The sequence below is a fragment of the Ceratotherium simum genome, chromosome 12 (genome assembly GCF_057802395.1).
Source record: "Ceratotherium simum simum isolate JZ-2026a chromosome 12, ASM5780239v1, whole genome shotgun sequence".
Lineage (NCBI taxonomy): Eukaryota > Metazoa > Chordata > Mammalia > Perissodactyla > Rhinocerotidae > Ceratotherium > Ceratotherium simum.
The window spans coordinates 30,672,955-30,700,774 of record NC_141911.1 but is presented as its reverse complement, the minus strand read 5'-3'; the positions used below and the strand labels follow the sequence as shown (position 1 = coordinate 30,700,774).

The window sequence follows — 27,820 nt, the reverse complement described above, 5'->3', positions numbered from 1 at the left end:
GCTTTCTTATCATTAAATTTGTTTTTTAAAAAATAGTAAGAGATCCTCTTTCAATTATGCATTACTAAGTATTTTTTTCTAATTTTCCTTCTAGGTCTTAAATTCTCAGTACTCTGAGGACAAAAGCCCTACTGACCTAAGAGATTATCATAAGTTGGTAGTAGAGAAAAACAAGGTTTCAGAGATGGCAGAACCAAAAAATGCAAACTTAAAGCTCTGAACTTTTGCCTGATACTAAGGTAAAGTTTAGTTAAATGCCTTTTTCCCCCCTTATTTAAATGTCTTTTTTCTGCTTATTCTAATTGATGTTTGCCATGAGGAGAACATAGTAGGCAAGGCTGGAGGACAAATTTGCAAGTGTCATGAGCCTAAAATGGGACCAGATTTGGTAGGTTTGGGGAGAAATATAGGAATTGGAGATAATCATGGACAATTTATCTGAGTACCTGGGTTTGAAGAAGGATCACGTAATAACCACGATTAATTAAGAATTCACAATGAAATAGCATAATGAAATTTTTTTTTTTGAAGTCAGAAAGGTGAGCCAGAAACATTAATAACAACTTATTTTTCTGTGCTGGAATACACACACGCACACACACCCAACAAATAGAATTCAGTGTACTGAACCAAGCAGAATCAGGGCCTTACTGGGAAGAGGTAAATGTTCTACAACCATAGAATTGCATTTGCAAAGGAGTAGATTTGCTTTCAACCTGAAAAGCAGGATAAGAAAACCATCAGTGCAGACATAACTTCCCAGCAGGAATGGTGGTGTTTTTAACTACAGAAAACTACAATTTTTCCGGACCAATGCATACTAGAGAAGATGTTTTTTTTTAAAGTGGGCCAAATTTTCCTTGAGTTCCCTCCCTCTCTTTTCTTTCTCCTCTTTTGTCCCCTTGCCCTCATCTCTGCCTCCACGCTGTAAGTACTGGGATGGCAATTGGGCAGATGGAGGGGCCAGGACTCAGTTCCCCTGCTCTAGTCTGGGCGTAGTGGGTGGGACCCAGCAACGTGCTGGTTTGCCATAAGCAGGTTTCTATGCAGTTTCCCTACACTTTCGCTGCGTTAGACTCGAGGCAAAAAGCCGAGAGAGGCCGGGGGAGCAGCCCCAGGCGAACGACACCTGTGGGAGACGGAGCCCCGCTAGCAGCCCAGGGCCCCGGGCCCCGGGCCCCGAGTGACTTCACCATGGTGCGTTTTAGCCGCTACTTTCTTTTTCAGTCTCTCGGTGCAGGGAAGAGGAGGGTTCTGGAAAGAAGTCGGATGCAGTAGGGAGAGGAACTGCAAGGGATCCTTTGCGGGTCACCAGAGAGAGAGATACGGAGACAGAGAGAGACCACGACGAGAACTGATTGTTTCGAAGCAGCGCGGGGACTCCGGTTTGCGAGGCACGTCGCGTCCCGCCCAGCCTGTTGAGCAGGTAGACAGCAGTGAGCCCAAGTGTGAGCGTCGCTGCCGCGTGTGCAGCGGGTGCACTCGCGCAGGGACCGACAGGTGCCACTGCAGGGTCCGTTCTCCCACCCACCGCCTCCCGCCGTTGACGCCCACTCTCTTTCTGCGTTCGCAGTGCGGATTTGCGAGGCGCGCCCTGGAGCTGCTGGAGATCCGGAAACGCTGTCCCGAGGTCTGGCAAGCCACCGAGTAAGTGGTCGCTGAGTACCCACGCGGGTCGGGGATCCCCAGAGGGACAGCCCCTCTCCTCGGGCCCCCGGCCCGGGCTCATCCGTCTCCCCCCGTGGGAAGCCTTCCTTGCGCTCCCAGCTGCCCAGCCCCCGGGGCCCGGGGCCCGGTTCCCACGCTGGGGAGGAGCAAGGGAGCAAAAAAGACGGCGCCCGGGGTCCCGGCTCGGGGCCCCGGGGACCTGCGGCGCCCGAGGGAGGAGGACTGACGCAGGGTGGGCGCCGGGCCGCGCAGGGTCGTCGGCTGCGCTCGCAGGGCCCGGGCGTGAGAACGCGGGGGGCGCGCCGGGGCCGCTGCTCTCCCACGGCCCGGGCTCCCGGGCAGCGGAGTCGCCCAGCCCGGCGCAGCGCCGCGGCCTCCGGCGCGCGGGAGGGCGAGCTGGAGCAGCAACGGGACGCCCGGACCGTGGAGCCAGCGGGGCTTGAGGCCGCGCCCGGGCTTTAGCGCAACTTCGTCCCGCCGGCTGCTGCGTGGGTGAGTGATTCGCCCTCCTCGAGAGCAAACAGCTAGGATCGCTGGATTGCTTAGAGAAAGCAGCCAGCAAACTTACAGTGGAGCTGCTCGGGGGCTCGACCGAAGAGTAAGTGTGTATGTGTGTGTGCGTGCGTGTGTGTACGCACGCGTGTTAATTACTGCTTGGCGATCTAATTTCTGTTTTCATTGTGACTGCCGCACTTTGGGAAACGGTGAGCAGAGGTCACTACCATCTTTACGCATCGGATCTGTGCCGGTACTCGGTAGGCTGAGTAGCCTCGCTGTGACATTTGTATGAGGGGCTGCGTTGCAATGTGGTCATGTGATTTCAGGCTATGGATTTCGTGCGTCTTTCTTTTGCTCACTTGTTTTCACATGGTAGTTCCTTCATTTTGCACTCGACAGTTTACATCTTCTGAAGTAAACCAGAAGGTTGTACATCTCACTTAATGGTGACTGGTCGAAGGCATCTTGATTTCCAACATTTTGGAAACCCCTCTCAGTTTGAAATAGAACAGATCATATATATAGTGTATTTTTAATTAGAGCTTCATTTATGACCTATTTAGTAGTGATTTCTCAGAGTTAGTCCTCTGATGGTGATCTCATTAAATGTCTACTTACTAGAACTAGTCTTAATAGGAACATGGTTAACTCTCTGGTTACATGTAGACAAATGTTGAAGCACTTTAATCATTGATATAGATTTTTAAATCTTGGTTCATAATGTAGAACTAATCTGTTGCTTTTCCTAAAATGGCTATATTTTTTTTCTTCATCAGTGGTCATTTCAGGTACTATATTATGAAGAAGGGTAAAAATCATTAACAACATAAGCTTAGGAATATCTAAATTTCCAAAAGAAACCCTTAGTTTGTCAAGAAGCCATATAAACTTTATTACTCTTTCAGTGGAGGTTGTCTAGTTCCAGATAACTCGGTCTGTGGATCTGCTTCCAGAGGCCATGAAGTCCCTGAAATTGTATTCAAACTTTTGAGTGGCTGCATTTTTAGGGAAATATTCCAGAGTCCTCAGATATCCAAAGAGGTCTGTGACCCAACAGAAAAATAAGAACCACAAAGTTAAAATATATAAGCTACACTTTTTCTTGTCAAAACAATAGACTCTCTATATAAAGCCTGCAGGCATAGAATAGTGGTAGGAAAAATTCTGGAATAATTAAATAGTGTTATGATAATGAAACATTTCATATAAAATAGACCCACTTATATGTTTTTAAATGTATTGGTTAGGAAACTTAGGTAGGTGAAGTTTTAGTAAAAATTTGTAATGAATAAGTGGGAATCTTCTGTTTCTTCTTGTACTGTAAGATTTCTGTCGAATTTGACAGAGAAAATAAAAATTATATTTTTCTTTCTTTGAAACCCAGCATAAATATAAAGTACTTATGCTTGGTGTGGTGTTTCATAGTGTATGAATATAAATAAATACTTAAAGGCTCTGTTTCTGGATATCCAGGTATAAAGTAACATATAAGACAGTTTTCTATCCCTTAGAGAACACAGAAAGAACTGTAAAGGTATTTATTTATATCTGGCAACACCAAAGGAAAACGAAATGTGGAAAAAGAAATGAAGGAAAACTTCACAATGGTTAGTACTTATATCTCTTATAAGTATGGTTTATTAAATCATCTTGTTTTAAGGCATTATTTTGAAAAACTTTTAATTAATATTGTACTAAAACCTAAAGAAGTAATTGATAACTATAATTAAATTATTTCTATTATGAATAGGGCAATAAAATATTTTTGTGACTAAATGTCGGCAGTTTTGTCATCACTTTTTTGTGATAAAGATATTGCATAACCTTGAATTTTGTCAGAAGCCATACAAGGGAAATTAAATTCTGTATTTATAGTTGTAGGTTGCATTTGCTAACAATTAATATGGGTGTATAGGGGAGAATATTTGTTTTTTTACAAGTTAGTTTAAAACAACATATGTACCCCAAAAATCTCTAATTAACCTTTTTCCAGAAATAAATAAAAATCAATTAGCCTTAAGAATGAATCTCTCCAGGTAAAGAGAAATGGAAAGGTAAATTAATATTTGGATAAACCAAACCAAAAAGTATGTTACTGATGGAAAACAATTTGGGGATAAAGTAGTTATTCAGAATATTTTCTATATGTCAGATTTGCCAGGAAGTTGCTGAGCTTTGCTTGCTAGAATATACAGCTTTTATAGCACTCATTTTATACTGCTTAATTACAAATATTTACCCAAGAGACTTTTCTTAAACATTACTATTTATTACTTTTGTATTAATTGTATAACAGATTTTTTAAATTGTAACAGATATTTTTCTCTCTAAAATATTAATAGTTTCAATGGTTTTTAGTCTCTAAGCCATCTAGATTTCTGCAATATTCATTAGGTGCCTGTGCAATAGTTTTAAGTATCTCCATCTTGACTTGATACAGGAAGAGCTTTTGGCAATTTTTAGGTCTTTATATGAACAAACTTAGTTGCCTACAGACTAGTTGACTTATTTGGGGGTGGAGTAATTTTTTGGCTATCCTGAATCATATTTGCTTCTTTTATTTCTCTCGAAGAGTTTAGAAGTGTCTGACCTATTTGATATTTTTTTCTCTCCCCTGGGTTCAGGCCAACAGGCTTCATGTTCCTATAGCCTTGAGGCTTATAGAGTATGAATAGAATTATTTGCAAGGAGTGAAGAGCTTAGGCCAGCTCCCCTCTCAGCCGACAGTAGGCGAGAATGACTACCTTATAAAACTTGAGGGGCTCAGGGGCATGATCTCCCCTTGCCACAAAAATGTGATTCTTACTGCTTGTAGTTACTAACTTCGCTTACCTGGAATGCTTTCTAGCCATTTATAATCTTTTATCAAAATGAAGCCTCCCTGTCAGAATATCAAAGGCAACTCTAATTAATTAACTCACATACCACCACCTCCTTCTCACCATAGCAGGAATTAGCAGGAAGCCAACAGAAGACAGTTGCTTTGAGAGTGAAGTTGGACAGACCAAGGAAAAGTTCTTTTCTCTTTTTGTTACTGAGGAATATTTGCACTGAGCTGACATCTATTGCCAATCGTCCTCTTTTTGTATGTGAGCCACTGCTGCAGCATGGCCACTGACAGAAGAGTGGTGTAGCTCCTTGCCCAGGAATTGAACCCAGGCCGCCGAAGTGGAGCATGCTGAACTTAACCACTAGGCCACTGGGGCTGGCCCAAGGAAAACTTCTTAATCCTGACACTTTTTCCAGGTCGGAGCCATCTACATATCTCCTTCGCTATGCCACGTTACATTGCAAGTACCTGTTTAGATGTGTGTATCTCCTACCAAACTCAACTCTTCCTCAGGACATTCATCATTGGATTCACAGTGCCTGGCATATAGTGTCTAATCAGCTTAATTTTGTTGTCTTTGTAATTGATCGAATTAAATTTTTTTATGCCTTGATGTTATAGGTTGTTCTATTCAAGAGTACAATTTAAAGAGTGCTGTTTGTTTTGCAATGACCCTACATGGAATATTATGGTCTTGTCATACAGAGACACTTCTGTGCTCTTCTCTCATATGGCTTGCAACCTGTTCAGAACTGCTATTATTTCTGTCACCATTGCCCAGTTACCCTTTGTCTTTCTAAGTTTACATCCTTCGCTAGTGTTACTCTCTCTCCATTACCAGTGTTTATTGACCACCTGAATATTCCTCTTTCCTTAGAATCTAAAATAATGGAGGTTTTTCTTTCTACACTTTAATCGGCTGTCCTGAACAGGACTTCGCTCAGCATCTACACATTTGGCTTTCACGGGAGCTTAACCTGCTCTGCTTCCCCTAGGGAATCCACTGGTGTTCACCCACCTGGGCCTTCTTGTCACTCAGAATTGCCCCAATGGAAAAAGCCGAGAATCTCATATTCCCTTTCTGACCGCCACCTCCTATCCTTCCAATAATTCCACTCGCTCACTGCTACCCAACACCCTCTTCTTCTATTATTGTTCCTTGGCTACCCTCAATTTTCTCATGTCCTCCTCTCTTTACTTACCACTAATCTTGGACAGCAAAATCCAAGCAACTCTGCTCCACTCCTCAAATCTCTTGCCACTAGACCTACCAGAAGCTGCCTTCCTAATCTCTGCTTCAATTTTAATGTCTGCTTTGCCTTCCTTGCTGTGGAATTTAGCTGGACAAGGTGATACAACTTTATCTTTTGGCCAACTACAAATTGGTTCACTATAACTTCAGATTAAGGAATGGTTAACAGTGATAGGAAGTTTCTTTATTCTATCTTGGTTAATGCCATATCAAATTCTTCATAGTACATGTTCTAGATTTTTCCAGGTTTTCCAGTCCACCCAAATTACACTTAACTCTTTTCATTCTTAACAGATGACCTTATTTCCTAATTCACCGAGAATATTAAGATCACTTTAGGCAAACTCTCAAGATTCATCTTGAACATAGGAGGCATTTCTTTATCTGACCTGTTTTGAGCATAAGAACTCTTTTCTTATATTGAACTACACTATTTGTCTCTATAATACTCATATCTTGATTTTTACCTCTTAGAGTACTTAGACAAAATGCTTCTTTATATAACAACTCTTGTAGTCTCTATGATAATATTCAATTCCTTCAACTCATCCTTACTTGGGATGGTTTGAGAGTCTCATTATCATCAAGGAATTTCTCCTTTGGACGCACTCCTGTTTTTCTTAAAATGCGGTCCAGAGCTGAACGTAGAGGAGTGGACTAATATCATTGGGTATATCAGGTTGTCCCTTCTGGATACCATGTAGTAAATCATCCTAAAACCTAGTCTGCTCTCCCCTCACTTTTCTTTTTTCATCCGTACTATACTGTTTAATTATGCATCTTTTTTGCATGCTCTTCTGCAAATATACTTCTTCTCCCTAATTGTAAATTTGGTCACTCAATTTGGGATTTTTAAAAATACTTACTGCAATTAAATTTAATGTTTACCTTTAGATAGCCTGTAGTTCCAGAAGGTCAAGATATTTTTGGATTCTGATTTCATGATACAGATTAACCATTCTTCCCAATTTAGAGGCATTAACAGATTTGATCAGGATACAATTAACATCTTCATCCAGGTAACTGTGTAAAATGCTGAACTGGAAGGACATTCAGCATGATCCTAGACACTTCCCTTTTGCTTTATGTGAGTCGGTGAATTAGTCCTCTTTATAAGGTTGTTCAACCAGTCCTATAGTGAGGTAACTCTCTTTCCTGGGAGGTTACATTCCTTTGTGTGGCCCAGGAGTATGCTGTGACAGACTTGCTCACATTCCTTGCTGAAAGAATAGATATCAGAATTTCTGCAGAATAGATATCAGAATTTCTGCAGAATAGATATCAAGTAACCCTATTAAAAACAAAAGGAAATAACACTAGGTTAGTTTATAGTGACATGTTCCTTGCGACCTCTCACTGGCTCACAGGTGACAACACTTCACATTTTGAGTGCTCACATACCATAGTTTTAAGAATCTCTTGGGAATCGTGCCTGGAGTTAATGTCAAGCTTTCTAGGCTAGAGTTGGTGGAATCCACCTTCTCTATTTCAAAAATTGAGACAATGATTGGGTTCTTTGTTCTCTATCAACCCTTTTCTTCATCATATTTTTAAAGATGATTTTAACTGTTCCCTTATCTCATCCACAAATGCTTTCGGTACTTTGTAATGTAATTTCTCCAAATAAATGGATTTAAACTCATTTAGAATATTTAATATCATACTATATCTTGGGCCTTAAATTTGTTATTTTGACTTTTGTCTTACTTTTGCCAGTGTGGATATTATTTTCTTGAGGAATGGAGGTGAAACAAAGCAAGAATAGAGTAGTTCTGCCTGTCTACTCATGCACTATTATTTGAATTTCTTCATCCCCCAGCAGTCAATGTAGTCTTCTTATACATAATAAGAATGCCATTATCACCACTTTGTCTGGCAATAATAAGAAGTAAAAGAACATATTTTGAATTTATAATTTTTGAAAGCTTTGGCTTATTTTATATTTTATGACACTCTTCTCCGAGGTTCAGTCACTTTTTTGTGCTTCTCCCAATAAAGTTTATTATGGATTATGTTTGTCACTGAGGGAGATCCAAGCGAAGTTTATGACACAGTCCCTGACTTGAGGGAATTTAAAGTCTGCATGAGGAGATAACAGAACCCAGAAATAGTCTCAGAATTATACATGTCAACACTTAACAATGCGCCTAATACTTGTGGTGCAGTTTTTATGAGTTCTAAAGAACTTGAAAGAAGGGAGAGAGTACTGCGGGATGGAAATATTGAAGAAGGCTTTCTAAAGAAGATCTCACACTTAGTTGAGATTTTGTAACAGGACCAGGATGTCAGACTTCACAGGACCTGTAGGATTTAAATGTAGAGAATAGTGAGAAGAGTGTTCTAGGCAGAGGAAAGGAGCACTGCAGGAAGCAGGTGAGTGTGTGTGTGTGTGTGTGTGTGTGTGTGTGTGTGTGTTTAACCAAGATATGGAGGGAGAAGGGGTGACACCAAGTCTTCTCAGGCCGTAGCTTTGAAGTATTCCTTTGTGGAGGGTGTGATTGCCTCTCCTTCCTTTTCTAGATTCCCTTTCCCCTTGCTCCATCTTTGGGATGCCCATACCTACTCATCCTTTAAATCTCAGGCAAGGCTCTACTTCTCAGAAACTTTCCCTGATCTTCCAAGTCTGAACTGAGTGTCTTGTTATGTTTTCCAGCAGCTCCTTGTATTTCTTCTATCATAAGATCATACCATACCACAATTGCTTGCTGAATTTTCTGTTTTCCCCATTAGACTGATACTCTGTGGGAGGAGGTACCGTCTCTATTTACTTCGCATGCTATTCACAGACACCTAGTAGAAGTGCTCCATGGATCATAAGCACTCAGTAAAAATGTACGATATGATATGGGCCTGCTTGGAGCAATGTGGCTATGTTGGGGAATATTTATAAAAAGATTTAAGGTAGAGTGGGTTTAGATTACAAGACCAGCATGTCAAGCTGAGTCTTTGCTTTTTTAGGTAATATGGAACCTTTTATTGTTTATTTTGAGTTTGGGGAAAGAATATGTGACATATGTATTACTTTTAATTAGACCTTCATAAATCAATTCAAAGTATTCAGTTTGATATGCATTTCCAGACTTAACTAGGAAATTACTTGGCTTCTTACCTTACATCAGGTGTTTCCATCTTTGAGGTTGAGAAACTCTATAACTTTAATACTGTGTGTTTTTGTTAGAGAAGTTTTGTTATTTTACTAGTTTAATTTTATATGTATGTACTGAAATTGTTAGCTGCTTATTGTTCTCAATTTGCAATCATTTTGCAGCTTCAAATATGCTCTATTATAAGCAGTTAAATGATGTGTGGTTTGTATTACATATAAAATTAATAAAACGTAGGACAAGGAATTTCAGTGTTTCATTAGTGTAATATAAACTTTTAAGTTGTGTAATTGTGAGCATAAAGTTTAATAAAGATAGCACCATGGGTGAAATATTTAGAAGGTTACAAATGTAACATGGAAAAGATTTGGATAAGCAAAATAACGTTCTCAATACTTGATATATCAAGATTTAGAAGAAGATATTCTTACACTGGAGAAGCACTATAAATTTGTAAATGTGATTAGCAAAAGGCAGTCCTCCCAGTGAAAACTCTTTGGGTAAAATTCCATTTTATTTAATGTTTCAAAATATTTGCAACAGTAGCGTTCCTCTTTGTCTACCTCTACTCCAGATAACAATTTCAATTTCATATTGCACAGCATCTGTTTCTGGTTCTTTTCTGTGGTCACTACTCAGAGTAATATTCTTAAGCTCTTGCTGTGTTGTCTTAGGCCAAAAAATTCAGCAGTGGTATGTAGGAGAGCTGTGGTATTTCTTGATAGAGTTGGCTAGCAAATTATCCTAATTGAAGTTACTGCCTTTCCCCTCTCCTTTTTTCCCCACTCCGTTGGAAGCTATAAGAGTTTATCTTGACTTAGACTGGGTTACCACCCGGAGCTCACCTGCTGGCTTGGCCAAGGGCAGGAAGGTCATAAAGGAGGGGTATCCCAAGGCCACCCTCCACAAAAGTTTCTCTCCCACTGGTCCTGCCCCATGGCCTAAAACTCCTTTGGATTGTATCTCTTGGAGGCCATGGGATAACTGTTTTGTCCAGAGGAGCAGCACAACCTTGTTTGCCCAATAGCAAAAGGCACTTTTATTATGTTACCTTCTGCCTTCAGTCAAGAGCATGGTACGTGGACATAACATTTTAAAGTTAAGAGAAAAAGGTAAGTGAAAGACCCAGCATATGGGGCATAGATAAGAAAGGTAGATATAAATAGGATACATTGGGCAATAAAATGGTTCTCAAACAAGAAAAAGAAGGTCAAAAGAAAATAGAGAATGTCCTGAAAAGAGCTGTTTCTTCACACTTTTGTTCCCTATTACTAGTTTTCTTCATTGCTCATGTAGAAATGTCCTAACTGGGGGTGGCTAGGACATTTTTCCTCACCAGCATGTCGTGGCCTTGATTATCTGTCTAAATCAAACCAGCGTAAAATTGGTTTAGTTATTTTTATCTTAATATTGGATCTCTTTCAGTGCATAGTAGAAATTGGTAGCTGATGTTGTCACAGTCATTTTATACACAGTTAAATGATTATGATTCTTTGTATTAGCTTCCCTTGATGAATAATCGTTGGTCAGTGTATCAAAAATTTTTGCTACATGCCACGTGTTAAAGACCATTTTAAGTGGTGTAGGAATCATGGGGTGTACATAGCCTCAAGCGGGGAATCTGACAGCCATACTTTACTGCCCTACTCTGCCGCCCAATGTCTTGATCATTCTCTTGTTTGAATACCATGTTACAGCCGTATTGTCTTCACTGTAATTTGTCATCATGCTCTATTTTGCTTCTTGTGTTTTTGTCTTCTGCACATATTTTTCTGTGCCTTGGAAAATGAGCTTCGTCTTGTTTTCAATGCCTTGGTATTTCCTACTTTTTCTACAAGACTCAGCTTAAGCGTCATTTTTTCGAGGAAGCATTTACCATGTTAGGGTTAGAGGCAGATTTTCTGTGTCCCCATGACAACGTGTCATGATAGATCACACTGAACTGATTTTGTGCATTTTTATTCTGTCCACCCCTCAACCCCTGCTTGAGACACTCCATAAGCATCTAGTGTTGGCTTGTTTTTATTTGTCTGTTTTTGTTTTTAATTCCTGAAACCTCATCCCTTCGAATGTAGTAGTAGATGCTTAATAAATATTTCTAGCATATATGAAAAAATGAATGAATGAATGGTTGGATGGATGGATAAATTCAGGAAGGAAGATTAAAGATTCTAAGGGACAAACAGGTATAGTAATTATAAAGAAAGTTCCTGGAGAAAGCATTTTGTGATGGAATCCAGAGCAGAATATAAGCTTTAAAGAGGAAAGACATTGTCTTGTCCAATATTGGAGAGAAGGATGCAATGGCAGATACAGAATTGGTGTGATGTTTAAGGTAAAGCCCGCGGAAGAGCTAAGTGATGTTATCCAAATGATTAATATATTAAAACTCAAAGTATATAGTTTGAAAACAGTAATTATGCATTTCGTAAAAAGAACCCACAATCATTATATAGTTGTTGGAAATAAAAAGTAATGTTTTCAACATTTAACAAAATTCAGGTTGTTTGGGTTGAAGTATATAAAAAAATCCAGTCTTAAACTGATATACTATATATATATAGTTGAAAAGGGAAGAATGGCATAATAGTGTTTTCGTAATTGTTGATATTTTTGTTATAAAAATTTCAAAATTTGAGAAATGATTATTTCTTAAAGGTTACTTGCAATGTGGAATCTGAAACCATTAAAATCTTTTGTCCTGTGAATGGATTCTTTATTCATTCATGATTTTGTAGCTTCATGGTCATTGAAAAATGCTGGTTCAGTGAGCTTTGCAGATCCTCCACATGTGACACACTTCACACTTTATTATACAGTATCAAAAAATCATAGTCATTAATATCGTCACTGATCTCATCAGGAAAGTTTTAAGTGTTTCAAAGCTGTCAAGCTCACCATGGTAGACGTAGATGGAGCATATGTTGGTTGATAAAGTCTCCCAGTCTCTTCTTTTTAAGCCAAGAAACCATGCTTAAATATAAGAAAAATATAAATAAATTTTTCTTTAAACTAAAATAGATATTATTAAATTCTAAAATAATAAGAGTTTAAGTGAAATTTTAAAATTCAGAAAAATTAAAATATTTAATATTACTACAAAACAAAATAGCGAATTGTGGTTACTTCTTGTGTTTGCATGTAGGTGCAAGAAAAACTTGGGAATTTCAAAATAATGGTTTATTGGACAATAATGAGGTTACAAAGATTATATAGCAAGTATAACCAATGATAGCTAGGAAGAGCACAATAGAAGATCTGAGAAGAAACTGAGTTAATCCCTGAAAATACATATATTTATACCCTAAACCTGCTACCTTACAAAATTCTACATAAGCGCACATTCCACTAGCTGTTAGAATGATGACATTGTTAGTGGTCATATAGCCGCTGGAAAGCTGCATTGTATACTTCTGAGAGAACAGAAGTGAAAAGAGCACATCATATCTGAGTACTGTTATGACAATAGTTCTGACCTTGCACATCCTATGAAAAGGTCTCAGGGCATTCTCAAGAGTTTAGAGACCACACTTTGAGAACTACTGCTTTGGGTCAACTATGACTTGAGCAAAGTAACATAAAGGTGCTAGAATAATTTTATATCTAATATCGAGTAGTAATAGTCAACATTTATTAAGCACATACTGTATTCCAAGCATTGTTAAAGCTGCATTACCTTTATTGAACTCCTTGAGAGATGTTCTACTCATCACTTTTGCAGATGAAGAAACAGAGTCACAAAGTAGAAAAGTAGTTTGCCTAAATGTTATACATTGAGTTAGTGCTGGAACCAGTGTTTGTAGCCAGGCAGGGTGCATCCTCTTAAATACTCTGCTTTACCACCTTTTCTGCTTATATACAAGTTTTTCTGATGGTTTGTAAATGATTTTGCATATGATCAATAGCATTTGTTTATGCAGTAGCTGAATTATACTATATAGCATAATGAGTTTGAGAGTTGGGTTTCAAGGGCCTGTGAGCTTCCAAATAAAACACATAAAACAAGAAAAAATTAACACATTTGGAAAAATGTGAAAATAAAGTATCTCTAAATTTTCCACCAATCTGAAGTTATGATTGTAATGTTAGAAAACGTGTGGGTTTTTTTTTTCTTTTTTTTTCTGTATTAACTCTTGAAGAATATTTTGTTGGATATATAATTTAAGATAGATGGGGGTGCTTTTTTGTTTGCTTTTCATTTTTTCATTTCTGCCTTAAGCCCTTAAATTTTTGTTTCATTATTTGCTAGTTTCCGTTGTTTGGGTGAGAAGTAAAAAATAGTATCATTTACCCCCTCTTCATTATGCTCCTTTTTTTTTCTGGCTGTTTTTTTTTTTTTTTTTTCTTTTTATCTTTGAATTTCAGAAGTTTGATAACAATACCTCTAGCTGTGATTTTCTTTGTATTTATCATGTGTGGGGTTTGCAGAACTTCTTGGATCTGTGGGTTAATGCTGTTATCAAATATGGAATATTCCCAGCTGTTTTCTGTTCAAATATTTCTTCTCCTTCCATTTCTTCTCTCTTCTTTTTTCTGGGACTCTAAATACATGTATGTTAGACCTTTTGATATTATTCTACAGATTTCAAATGCTCTTCTCTTTTTTTGCTCTTTATTTTCTTTGTGTTTCTGTTGGGGTTATTTCTATTAAACTGACTTCAAATTCACTACCTCTGATGTTAAGCCAATTAAATGAAATTCTTTACTTCTGATATTATATTTTTTATTTTTAGCATTTCCGGTTGTTTCTTTTTCTTTACTTTCCATTTCTCAATGCAAACTCCCTGTTTGTACACGCCATCCAACTATGCTACTAGATTCTTTAATGTAATTATCATAGTTATTTTAAAGTTTCTGTCTGATAACAACAACATCTGGGCCATTTCTTGGTCTGTTTCTATTAGCTGTTTTCTTGACCATGAATTCCTTTTTTCTTCCTCTTAATATGTCACATATCAGGGTGTGTGTATCATGTACCATACATATATATTAGGCTGCAAGTATGGAAGACTGAATCAATCTAAGTTTCAGGGCTCCTCAAGATTGTAGTCTATCGTGCAGCAATTAAAAGTTTGATAAAAGTTTAACCAGCTTATCTTGACCCCTGTCTGTGGGAGATTCTGTCACCTTACACCACTTCATCTGGGATAAAAATAGCCATGGGTGTCATCTCTCCTGGGGCTTGTTATTTTTTTGTTTATTTTGGAATCTAGTTCATTTAGGTTTCTTTGAGTCTTCAACTGAGTTGATTTTTTTTTTTAAACAACTTGGTAAGGTATAACTTATGTATAATAAACTTCACATATATAAAATATACAATTAGATAAGATTTGACAGGTGTATACACCTGTGAAACCACCACCACAATCAAGATTAAAAACATTTCCATCACCCATAAAAGTTTTCTTGTGTCCCTTTCCAATCAGTTCCCCCATCCTCCTCTGTCCCCAGGCAGTCATTGATCTGCTGGTTTCTGTATTTATAGATTTGTTTGCAATATCTAGATTTTATATAAAAGTAATATTACAGTATGTGCTCTTGTATGTGTGGTCTCATTCACTCAGTATAATTATCTACTTTATTGCACGTATCTGCTGAATAATAGTCCTTTGCATGTGTAGATGTACAACGTCTTTTTTATTCATTCACATGACTAAAGATATTTGAATTGTTTCTGGTTTGTGGCTATTACTCATAAAGCTGCTGTGAACATTTGCATGCAAGTCTTTATTTGAACCTGTTGTTTACTGTTCTCTTGGCTAAATACCTAGAAATGAGATAGCTGGGTGTATTATGGGGCATATTTAATATTTTCAGAAACCACCAACTGTTTTCCAAAGCGATCGTATGTTCTTACATTCCCACCAGCAGTATATGAGAATTCTCATTAGTCCACATCATCACTAACTCTTGGCATTGTCAAACTTTTAAATTTTAGACATTTTAATGGGTTTTGCCTCATGACTAATAATATTGAACATATGAAGAGATATTTATTGGCTATTCATATATCTTCTTTAGTGAGGTGTCTATTCAGATCTTCTGTCCATTTTTTAATTCAATTGTTTGTTTCTTTATTTAGTTGTAAAACTTTATATATTCTGGATTTAATTCCTTTGCTGATATATGTGTGGCAAATGTTTTCTCCCTGTGTGTAACTTGTTTCTCTCAATGGTATCTTTTGAAAAGCAAAAGATTTTTAAATTTTGATGAAGTTCAGTTTATTATCTTGTTTTATTTTTCATGCTTTGGTTTTCCTATTTAAACATCTTTGCCTCATACAAGGTCATGAAGATTTTCTCCTGTTTTCTTCCAGAAGTTTTATAGTTTTAACTTCTACATTTAGGTCTGGTGCATTTAGAATTAATTTTTGTGTATGATATGAAGTATGGATTAAAATTAATTTTTTTCCATATGGATATTGAGGTGTTCCAACGTAATTTATTGAAAAAGCTTTTCTTTCTCCATTGAATTTGTTGATACATTTGTTGAATAATTGAACACATAAGTGTGGATCTGTTTCTGCACTCTCTATTTCATTGATTTCTATCATACTCCTTTCAAACCAATACCAAAATTTTTGATTACTGTAGCTTTATAATAAGTTTTAAATTGGGTGTATAAATCTTTTAGTGTTGTTTTCTTCTTTAGTATTGATTTAGTTATTCTATAACTTCCATTAAATCTTAGCATCATTTTGTCAATGTCTACTAAAAGGCTGGCTGGGATTTTGATTGGGATTGCATTGAATGTACAGACTGTTTAGGGAAAACTGATACCTTAACAATACTGAGTATGATATATTTCTCTGTTTATTTGGCTTTTTCTTAATTTATCTTACCAATGTTTGTAGTTTTCAGTGCAGAAGTCTTGCAAGCCTTTAGTTATGTTTATTCCTAAGTATTTCAAATTTGTTGGCATTATTATAAATGGATTTTTAAAACTATCATTGCTCAATTGCTTACCATCAGTACAGAAATTACAGTGGACTTTTGTATGTTAGCCTTGTATCCTGCAACCTCACTAAAATTACTTCTTAGTTCTAGTTGTTATTTTGTAGATCCCTTGTAAATTCCTACATAAACAATTTTATATACATATAACAAACGGGGACAGTTTTACTTCTCTGTTTCCAATCATTTTTCCTTTTGTTTCTTTTTCTTAACTTATTGCAATGGCTAGGATCTAACTTCAGTATGATGTTGATTAAATGTGGTGAGAGGAGGCATCCTTGCCTTGTTCCTGGTTATAGTGGTAAAGCATTCAGACTTTCACCTTAAAGTATGACTTTAACTGTAGCTTTTTGTAGATGTTCTCTGATAGATTTTTTAAAACTATGACTGTGTAACCTATCAACCCAGTTCTTATTATTAGAGTTGGAGTGGGAATCTTGTGATTTTCTACAACCTAATCAGAAGTGAAAGACTCTGTACTTTGACTTTGTTTGAGCTACCTTTGTACACTGTGTAGTATTTCTATTTACAGAAAGATGCCAATATACATAAATAAAGAACAAGAGACTCCTATCCTCAAAATCCTTCTTTCAAACTTGCTATTTCTCAATCCATTGGCCTTAATATAATCTTTACCATTATACTATAGTATTTCCTCACCATAACTCTTTATTTCCTTTCATTTTACTCCACTATTCTTATTGAAATTTTTCTCATGAAAGTCATAAATATCTTTCTAATCTAAAAGTCAAATGATATTTTCTCAGTCCTCCTTCTATGGACTGATTTGTGCACCCCCCCCACCCCCCCAAATCACAAATTTTTATGTTGAAGCCCTAATCTCCAGTGTGATGGTATTTGGAGGTGGGGTCTTTGGGAGATAATTAGGTTTAGATGAGGTCATCAGGGTGGGACCCTCATGATGGGATTAGTGCCCTTATAAGCAGAGACACCAGAGAGCTTGCTCTCTTTCTCTCTCTGTGCCATGTGAGGATACAGCAAGAAGGTGGCCATCTGCAAGCCGGAATGCTAGACCTCACCAGAATTGGACCATGCTGGCACCCTGATCTTTGATTTCCAGCCTCCAGAACTGTGAGAAAATGACTCTCTATTGTTTAAGCCACCCAGTCTATGGTATTTTGTTATGGCAGCCTGAGCTAATACACCCCCTTATCCTCTTCAGATTCTCAACATAGACTTTTTTTGAACATGTGTCCTCTTCTGTTTTCAGGCTCATCATATTCTTCTGATTGCTCCTTCTCCATCTTAGTCATAACATGCTTCTCCAATTCTTAAATATGAATTTTCCCCTGAGTACTAAGTTTGGCCATCTTCTCTCTCTACTTGCAGCCCTTTGACATTGAATAGTTTGAATTAAACTCTTGACTTTAATAGCTTCCTCTATGTAGAGGACCACAAATTCGTATCTCAAGTCTGCTATACCCTCCTTAATTAAAGACTCCAGTTTTCAAGTGCATCTCTATCTAGATGTGCCACTAACAGTTCAAGATCCGTGTATGCAGAACAAAATTAACATCTCTTCTCGCAAGCCTACTTCTGTAACTTCTTTCTATTAATGACACCATTATCCTTCCAGACAAACCTCAGAGTCATCTTGTTCCTCAGATCTAGTCAGTTGCTACATGAGGCCAACTTTAATTTTATAATATCTCCAGTACCCATCCTTTCCTGCCCCTTCCCACAACTTCCTTCTTTCCTTCTATTCACTTACACTGTTCTCCCTCTGTGGCATGCCCTTTTGCTAAAGTCATTATGTCCAAACTCTTGTCATTTTCAAAAATAAGCTCAAATTCCATACATCCCAAGAAGCTTTCCCTGACCATCCTTTTGCTACCTCTGTCTAAAAGTGATATTTCATATAAACAACATTAATCCTCTATCTCTACCTATTCTCCACTTTTTATTATAGCCATTTAAGAAAATTCAATATGTGTATATCACCCATGCTAGACTTTGAAGACAATTAAAGAAATGAATAGTTTTATTCTCTTCAGAAGCTCAGCAAATATTGATTGAATTATAAATGAATTTATTTATAACTTGGTATAAAACTTTTTTCAAGAAGCAAGACATTTTATACACTCCAATTTAGCCTCATTTTACTTGTATCTTATAGGTTTTTTTTTCTTTGCCTGTGTTTTTCCCTGTATATTGCTTATAGTTAATAGCATAATATTAGTGTGTTTTATTGATGCTAGTTAATAAGATATTTATTGAATGCCCAATAGTACATGATACTGTGCTCAGTGCATCTGATAAAACAACAAACTATAGGAACCATATATGGTTTTTCATTTAGTTAATTTCACAGTGAAGTGGAAAAGGAGGCTAGGGAATTACGTGAGCATTGTTGGCCTCCTCAGCAGGCCTTAGTGAACTTCATACATTTCTATGTATAGTAAGATTTCTCCCTTCCAAAAAAGATGAACAATAAACAATAAAAGTAGTAAAGTAGAAAAGGAAAATAAGTGATAAAAATAATAAAAATTAAGTAAAATAGCTAATAAAATAGAAAAGGGAAATATATAAGAAAACTTTTTGAAAAATTTTCTTCTCAAGTTGTGTGTCATTTGCATATGTGTATTTGTGTCTGCGCATACAAAAAGTCCAGGGAAAATAAAGGGAAAAGCTTGAGTGAATTTGTTAATAAGAATTTAAGCTATATATAACCCTTCCATGTTTATACCAGATGACTTCAAGCCAGTAGTTCTTTTAATTTCAGCATAAAATAACTTATTGGAAGTCCAAAGTTGGAGAAATTGTGATCTCCATTGGCTGGCTAGTTTAAGGCTGGAAACATACCTAACTTTCAATTAAGTGACAAAGACAGGACATTGAATAAGGTTATTTAGAAAATATGTTTATGGAATTGCAAAAGGACTAAAGAAAGCTTCTTGAGAAAGTGCAAAAGGTGATGAGCAAATCCAGAAAAAAGCCCAAGGAAATATTTTAGAAACTGTAGACAAACAAGACAGTTTTACAGTGTGTATTGTTATTAATGTGATATGTAGATGAAATGTAAGCCTCTGATTGGACTAAGGTGAAGTATTTATAACTCTCAAATGATTAAGTGTGGAACTTGAATTAAAAGTACAAGGGTTAAATTTTTCGCAGAGCGGTCCCTGTGGTTCTTGGGGGTCCAGAAAAGGAGGAGAGCTTCCCAGCATTTCAGCTGAAGAAAGTGATCAGACTATACTGGAGTGATTCTGGGCTGGTGCTAAAACTGCCTGAGTTCCTGTCTGACCACAATACCTCACGAGTGTTGGGGTTTGAGCCAAGTCACTAAAATCTGGACTTCTGTTCTGTCATCTGCAAGTGGGAAAAACTGCAATAAATAATCTCTAACATCTCCTCTAGTTGTAAATGTCTGTTATGTAAATGCCTGTGTCTTTATGTTGACTTTTATGTAACAGAGATACTGAAATGAAGAAGAAAAATTGTTTGGGGTTTACTGTGAGCAGGAAGGTTTCTTTTAACTTTCCCTGTTTGAATCAACTAGAAGTGAGAAAGCATTGAAACAATATGGTTGTGGTTTTCGATTTAATGGGAAAGAGCTCAGCCTTTCTCAGCTTGTTCTTGTGAGCATCCAAATATACACCTGCAAAGTACACGTTCAGAAGGCAAAATTCATTTCCGGTAATGATTTTTTCTAAATTAATCATTATGTAAAAATTCAGAACGAATTAAATTTGCGTTGGACTTTGCTGCATTTCTTTCGCTGGTGTGGTTCCAGTATAAGCATCAAGGATCTGTGTCCCAATGTCGGTGACAAAAGGTCATTTTCTCTCTCAAGAATCAGAAAGGTCTGTGCTGCCGAATTGAAAACTCAAGAAGGCTCCTGACTGCCCATCAGCCTAACCAGTCGGTGGCCTGTGACCCCAGGAGCTTCCAGAGAAATATTTTCCCCTGGGTCTTTAGGAATGGGAGTGTTGGATGAATTGTAGAAGAGAAAATCTTCTTCAAAATACAACTCTCTTCTGTGTTAACATTAATTTAGCTCTCTTCTTTCACTTTTATTAGACTTTTCCCTAGGATTTTAAAAGAAAATTTCTCTGAAAAACATACTTTCCCATAATTTATTCCTCCACTTTACCATAAAGATCCTTTAAATGTGTCAAAGACACCCACAGCTTTTCTAGTTGTCTTCTAATTCTACTTTGGTTCCTAAAACCAGAGAGCCTCAAAGTAAAATTTTGCAAAATAGAGCCTCCTTAGAATTTACTAGGACCCTGAAAGGGTCTCTCATACCTGCATTTCCAGAATATCTGGGTTTCATTCCCTCAATTGACATGCCCAACAGTCTCACCTTCTATTTTCTTCTGCCTTCTATTTTAGCAGATAAATTCAATCTTTGTTTTCCCAGATTATATTTATTGGTGGAGGAATCCGAGTAATAATCACTGTGATATATAAAAAGCCCCTCATTTCTCAAGGCCACCCCAGAGTATTGGGTCTGTAATCAGATAGGCCTGAGTTCATTTCCTGTTTCTGCCACTCACTAGCAATGACCAAGGACAAGTTACTTAATCTGTGTTTCAGATTCTTCTTGTGTAAAAAATACTAAAATACACAGACACAGACACAGACACACACACGCCTTTCCCCAAACGATTGTTGTGCACATTAAATGAGGTAATATAGGGGCCGGCCTGGTGGCACAAGCGGTTAAGTGCACATGCTCGGCTGCGGCAGCCCAGGGTTCGCCGGTTCAGATCCCGGGCACGCACCGACGCACCCCTTGGCAAGCCATGCTGTGGCGGCAATCCCATATAAAGTGGAGGAAGATGGGCATGGGTGTTAGCCCAGGGCCAGTCTTCCTCAGCAAAAAAAAAAAGAGGAGGATTAGCAGATGTTAGCACAGGGCTGATCTTCCTCACAAATAAATAAATAAATAAATGAGGTAATGTACGTGATGTTTTGCGCAGCCCTCTAAAGCAGAGGTCAGCATACTGATTCTATCAAGGACAAAATAGTAAATATTTTAGGCTTTGCTGGCCACATGGTCCTTGCTGCAGTTACTCAACTCTGCTGTTGTAGCTCAAAAGCAGCAGCCACAGGCTATGCCTAATGAGAGAACTTGCAAACGTAAAAACTCCTGTTTTCCTTCTACTATCAGTACTTTACTTCTGACACCAAATGTGTGTTTTTTCCTCACCAAGCAATTCTCCAACACCAGTTGAATGTCCTACAATTTAATTCAATTCTGACACTTACCTACCTAGAGTTAGTGTCAGATCCCATAGATTAAGGGCTCCATTCCACAAGACTGTTCCCACTTCCGACACCAGTCACAAGTCTGGGCCTCCAGTACTTCTGACCGACCAGCTCTAAATTGAAGGTTCCCATGACCGCCTCCTCGGTTCAAGAATATGCTGGAATAGCTCACAGAATTCAGAAAAACAGTTTGTTTAACTAGATTACCGGTTTATTATAAAAGGATATAACTCAAGAATAGCCAGATGGAAGAGATGCATAGGGCAAGGTAGGAGGAATGTACTCGGAGCTTTCGTGCCCTCGCTGGGTATACCACCATCCCAGCACCTTCATGTGTTCACCAGCCCAGAAGCTCTCTCCAAAACCCCTTCAGTTAAGGGCTTTTATGGAGGCTCATTATGTAGGCATGATTGATTAAATCATTGGCCGCTGGTAATTAACTCAACCTCCAGCCCCTCTTTCCTCCCCAGAGATCTGGGTGGGACTCAAAGTTCCAACCCTCTAATCACAGGGTTGGTTCCCCTGACAACCAGCCCCCATTCTAAGGCTATTCAGGAGCCCCCAGCCACCAGTTACTCGTTAGCATAGAAAAAGACACTTATTCGGTTTGGAGATTCCAGGGGTTTTAGGAACTGTGTGCCAGGAAACAGGGAAAGGGGGAGGGTGGGCAGAGACCAAATATATATTTTGTATTACGTCACACCACGGCTGCGTTCCAATGAAAATTTATGTATGGACACTGAAATTTGAATCTCATATAGTGTTCATGTATCATGAAATATTCTTTTGATTTTTATCCAACTATTTCATAATGTAAATCCCATTCTTAGCCTGAGGGCTGGACGAAAACAGGCAGCAGGCTGGATTTGGCCCACAGGCTGTTGTTTGCCAACCCCTGCTTTAAAGAGTCCTGAGTGTGTAATGTTCTCCTCATTACAGTCCTGGCCCAGTGTAGACATCTCCTTCACTGCCCACACCTCCACCATTGATACATTTGTTCCTGTTCTCCTTGGTTTTCTCTCTTTGTTGTTTTCTGTGTGGTCGGGCCTACACTTCTTGATTAATTTGTTCTTGCTTAGCTTGGGTATCCATTTGCAGCAGGGCTTACAAGTCTTAAGTTTTCATGGCTCTATTAGTTTGTGGTCTTTTTTCTCAAGGATCTTGAGAAAAATTCCAAGGGCTGGATTAGAAGAATCATGAAGGTCATTGTTGTGTCTTCTTCCAGAATCTTCTTTCCAAATATGACAGGTTAGAGCCCAGATAATTTGACTTTCCTCTACCAGAGGGTGAATTCTGTGCTTATAATGTCACCCTTCATTCCCATCAAGGATGAGGCCACCTTGACATCTCCTCATTGTTCAAAATGTTAATTCAAATGCTCCACAAGTGTGACAGTCAATCCCAGAATCCATTTAACTCTTGTCAGAAACCCCTACATCTCCTGTTTTAATCAGACTCTGGGTGACTTACTTTGATTTCACAAATATCCTAAAGTTAACATGCCTGTTAGTGTCTCACCTCTCTGAGCTCATCACCTAAACCTTTCTAAAAAATAAGTAAACATTGAGAAGTTACGTAGATAAAAGGGTTAACCTTTAATTAATATTGGGAAGAATAGTTAGCTTTAAAAGTAGTGATTGGAGACAAGATTCTTTGCATAACAAATACTAATCATTTGTCAATCTAGCATTCTAGGAAAAGAAAATCATATACCATAGAATTTCTATTTCAGCTTGGTTGTTACGAGTTTACTTTGTTTAAAAACTTTCCACATTGGGAATAATGTGGAGTTATAGAAAATAGTATGTACTCCAATGACATAAGGCTTGCTTGATTTATATAATAGATTTGGGTTAATGAGTAGAAAAAGAGATTTCCAATCTAACATTAGTCTCTCGATTTTTATTCTAATATTTTATTAAAGAAATCTGGCATGCAACTTCTTAGCTAATGGGATTACATAAGATAAAACCAAAATAGAATCTTACTGCTCTGGGCTGTGCTGTAAACTCTATTATTTTGTAATTCAATAAAAGGCACCCTAACTATTGACATAGATATTAATTTCTTGGTATTCATTACTGTTCTTCAAGTGGAGAATGTTTTCTATATTTGTAGGACACTAAGCACCTGCTATATATCAGAGTTCCCTTGGCTTTGAAAAGTGATAAGAAAAAGTGTCATAGGTATAAAACATTACTGGATCTGAGAAGATAGAATAAATTTGTTAATCATTTGTTTAGTGAGTCCTGTTAGCATGATTCTCTTAGAGAATGACTTTGCATATATTTTCTCTAATCCTTCCAAATCCCTGTTTCATCACCATTTTACCGTTTTACCAGTGAGGTAACAGAAACCCAATGAAGTTAAGAAACTTGTCCAATGTCACACTACTGCTTAAGTAGTAAATTTTTTTTTTAACAATTCGAAACTTTTATTCATAGGAAACTTATGCTAAGAGAGATAAATGATCTCTCCGTGGTCACATAGCTAATGATTGGATAAACCAGATTAACTTACTTATAGTATTTTTACATGTAAACAACATGATATATGCATATCATCTACTAAAATATGCTAAGATGACATTAGTGAGATTTCAGTTAAACCTACTTTACAAGAATATCAAGTTGATAACCAATTTTTGTAGATACAAATGGGAATATATATCAAAGGCCTTAAATATTTTCTTCCCCTTTTATTATTTATTTTGTTTATTTATTTATTGAAGTATAATTGACATACAATATTCTATTAGTTTCAGGTGTACATCATAGGGATTGGATATTTATATACATTATGAAATGATCACCATGATAAGTCTAGTTACCATCTGTCACCGTAGAAACTTATTACAATATTATTGACTATATTCCCTGTGTTGTACATTACATCCCCATGACTCATTTATTTTATAACTGGAAGTCTGTACCTCTTAATCCCCTTCTCCTGTTTTGCCCACCCCCCAACCCCTCCCCCCTCTGGTAACCACCAGTTTGTTTTCCTGTGTCTCTGTTTGTATTTTGTTTTGTTTGTTTTATTTGTTCTGTTTTTGAGATTCCACATATAAGGAAATCATGCAATATTCATCTTTCTCTGTCTAACTTATTTCACTTAGCATAATACCCCCCAGGTCCATCCGTGTTGTCACAAATCGCAAGATTTCATTCTTTTTTTAATGGCTGAGTAATATTCTACTGAATATATACCACATCTTCTTTATCCATTCATCTATCGTTGGACACTTAGGTTGCTTCCATATCTTGGCTATTGTAAAGAATGCTGCAATGAACACAGGGGTGCATATATCTCTTCAAGTTAGGGTATTCAACATTTATTTATCACATACTGGGCGCCAGGTACTTTTTTCAGTGCTTTATATTTCTTGATGTTTACTTTCACAACACATTTATGAGAAAATTGCTGTGAGTTTCCCTGTTTTCAGATGAAGAAAGTTGAGGTGAAGTTAGGTTAAGAACTTGACTAGAGTCACAGAGCTGTCAAATGATGGAGGCAAGAAGCAAATGGTCTGTACCATCTGGTCCTGGAGCCTGAGCTCTTCGTGCTACACTAACTCCACTACCTCAGGGCATAACTGCCCATGGCCCCTACACTTCTGTGGACTGATCTCTCCAAATCATGAAGTCTCTCATACCAATCATCATCTGCAGGTGTATGTACATATATGTATGTCAGCTACTTAAAAAATCATCATTGCAGAGGAGGGAAAAAAAGTGTGTGTGTGTGTATGCATGTATATGAAGTCAAAGTGCTTCCAGTACTTTCTAACTGGCCAAAATTAACAAGAGGAGAAAATGGAAACTTATAAAGTCATTAGTCATCAGTTTCATTATGCCACTTAAATGAAATTTATCAGTCAGCTCAACTGTTTAATCCTCATGGATTTGTTTTCATTTTAAAAGTTTCATCAGGTTATATTACCTAAATCATAATGAAGTCTGAAGAGTCTTAGAGAATGTGACCTTATTGGGTGTTTTTCCCAGGTAGTTAAGTAGGCTTTTTATCTTACTTGCAAATTTAAATCAAACATTGCTAAGAGTACAGACATTTCTGACATATCACAAAATATGTGTTTCTGAAAGACCTTATAGGCTGCAAAACCATGCACTAAAAATAAAAGGACTTATGGGAAGAAAATGTGTTAGAGTGAAACCAGTCAACATGTATGAACACTAATGAAAGCAATAACAATCTTAGAAAATACACAAGCTTGGTTAAAAAAGACAGGTTGAATTCTATTGTATACTGAACTACAGAAATTATAGGCTTGATTTAAGTGGAAAAAGGGATGGTGGCTTGATGGGAAGGGACTATAAGAAAGTGCTGAGCCTTCTGAGTTATGGAGACAAGGGAAAAATACAGGAAAACTGTGTAATAAGAATTTCCAAGACGGGGAAGGCATATGGTCAAATTGAGCTACAAGGAAGAACATAGGATGGATGGGGATCTAGCATAACTGCTACTTTATACTGACATTATTCTCCTGTTTATAATTGCGTATGAGCCAAATTCACATTAGAGAAATACACAGCATTTATCTGAAAATAGATAAAAACAAAATGGCCTTTTATAGGGTAAAAAGGAATTACATTTCTCCCTTAACTCCTTTCATAATAATTATTATATTTTTAGTAAATATATTTTTAAAAGATTAAGTCTCTGTAAGGAACTATTTTAGCAATACCACATGATGGGAATTATAGAAATGGCTACAGCAAATTGTTTTATGTATTTCAGGAGCAAAATATTGAAACATTTATCTTATTTCCTCATGACCTGCATGAGCTACTATAAGAAATAATGATATTTAGGGGGCCGGCCTGGTGGTGCAAGGGGTTAAGTGCATGTGCTCCGCTGCGGCGGCCCAGGGTTCGCCAGTTCGGATCCCGGGCGTGCACCGACACACCGCTTGTCAAGCCATGCTGTGGCGGCGTCCTATATAAAGTAGAGGAAGATGGGCACGGATGTTAGCCCAAGGCCAGTCTTCCTCAGCAAAAAAAGTAAAAAAAAAGGAGGGTTGGCAGAGTTAGCACAGGGCTGATTTCCTCACAAAAAAAAAAAAAAAGAAAGAATGATATTTAATTTAAAGAGATCCTAACTGCATGTGTTCAAATTTCAGTGATTATCATACTGGAGAGGTTTAAAAACATTGATATTTAGGATTTATAGTCCCAAAGGTTTTGCTCTTTAATAAGTTATAAAACGTTCTGTAAACATTTTGATATAAGAACTGAGAATCATGAAATGCTAACTCTTAGAGTTAAAATATCCCTCCTACAGAGCATGCTAAACTTTGCTATTACTTCAAAGATGTCACAGAATTGCCCCCTAAATCCAATAAAAAAGGTTGTGGATCACATTCACCTTATGTTTTTTCTTTTTATTTTTTTGGTGAGGAAGACTGGCCCTGAGCTAACATCTGTGCCAGTCTTCCTCTATTTTGTATACGGCATGCTGCTGCAGCATGGCTTCATGTGTGGTGTGTAGGTCCACGCCCAGGATTCAAACCTGAGAACCTAAGGCTGCCAAAGTGGAGCACGCGAACTTAACCACTACACCACCAGGCCAGCCACTCATCTTATTTTTAATAAAAAATTAATGTAGTTTATTAAACATAATTTTTATCCAGTACTGTAGCTTTCGTGAGGCGGTTGCCATCAGGAGAAAGGAGGATCCCTGGCATTTGTGGTCCCTAGAGGGGACATTGCCATTGCCTTTAGTATTGACCTCTTTGTTTTGGGAGGGTTACCTGTTTGGGCCCTGTAGTTACAAAAACTTAAGATACGGACCCTCCACTCCTCTCAAAGACAGCTGGAGACACCTTACACTTGCATACAAATGCAGTTTGTTGGGAAGGTGCATGCTCTGTTCTGTAATATAAGTTGGAATCAGCTTTCGCATGTCTGGCCTTTTGAAGAAGGAGAAATTGCTTTCCAGAAGGATATTCTAACAGTAGAATTGTAGCCCTCCACCTCCTACAAGGTGTTGTGTAATATTGAAAACCCAAAATCTGGGCTTAATTATGGTTAAATAACCAAAGCCATGGGAAATGTATTATGGTCTGTTCTGATTGCTCTCCGTGGACCCTAGTCTTTCCCTGGCTATGATGTTGAGAAGTAAAGTCAGAGGAATGTGCTCTCCCTTTCCTTCAGCCTCATGTCTAGGCAGTAGCCAAGGCCTGTGGATTCTCTCTCTGAAATACTTCTGGAATTGATCCACTTTTTCATCCTTAGGGTCAGTATTTTAGTCCAACCCAGAT

General features: G+C 37.7%; 1 protein-coding gene across 3 annotated transcripts in view; it reads left to right on the top strand.

The window, feature by feature from the left end:
• The first annotated feature begins 871 nt into the window (after nucleotides 1-871).
• Nucleotides 872-27,820, top strand: part of GUCY1A1 (guanylate cyclase 1 soluble subunit alpha 1) — a 67,435-nt gene continuing 40,486 nt past the window's right edge. The window contains exons 1-3 of one of the 3 annotated variants that reach the window (XM_087437498.1): nucleotides 872-1,426; nucleotides 1,574-1,647; nucleotides 3,678-3,773. The gene's annotated coding sequence lies outside the window, so the exon portion shown is untranslated. Of the gene's footprint in view, nucleotides 1,427-1,553; nucleotides 1,648-3,677; nucleotides 3,774-27,820 lie in introns of those variants that run through there. The other 2 variants (XM_004420945.3, XM_087437499.1) reach the window with 2 other exon arrangements.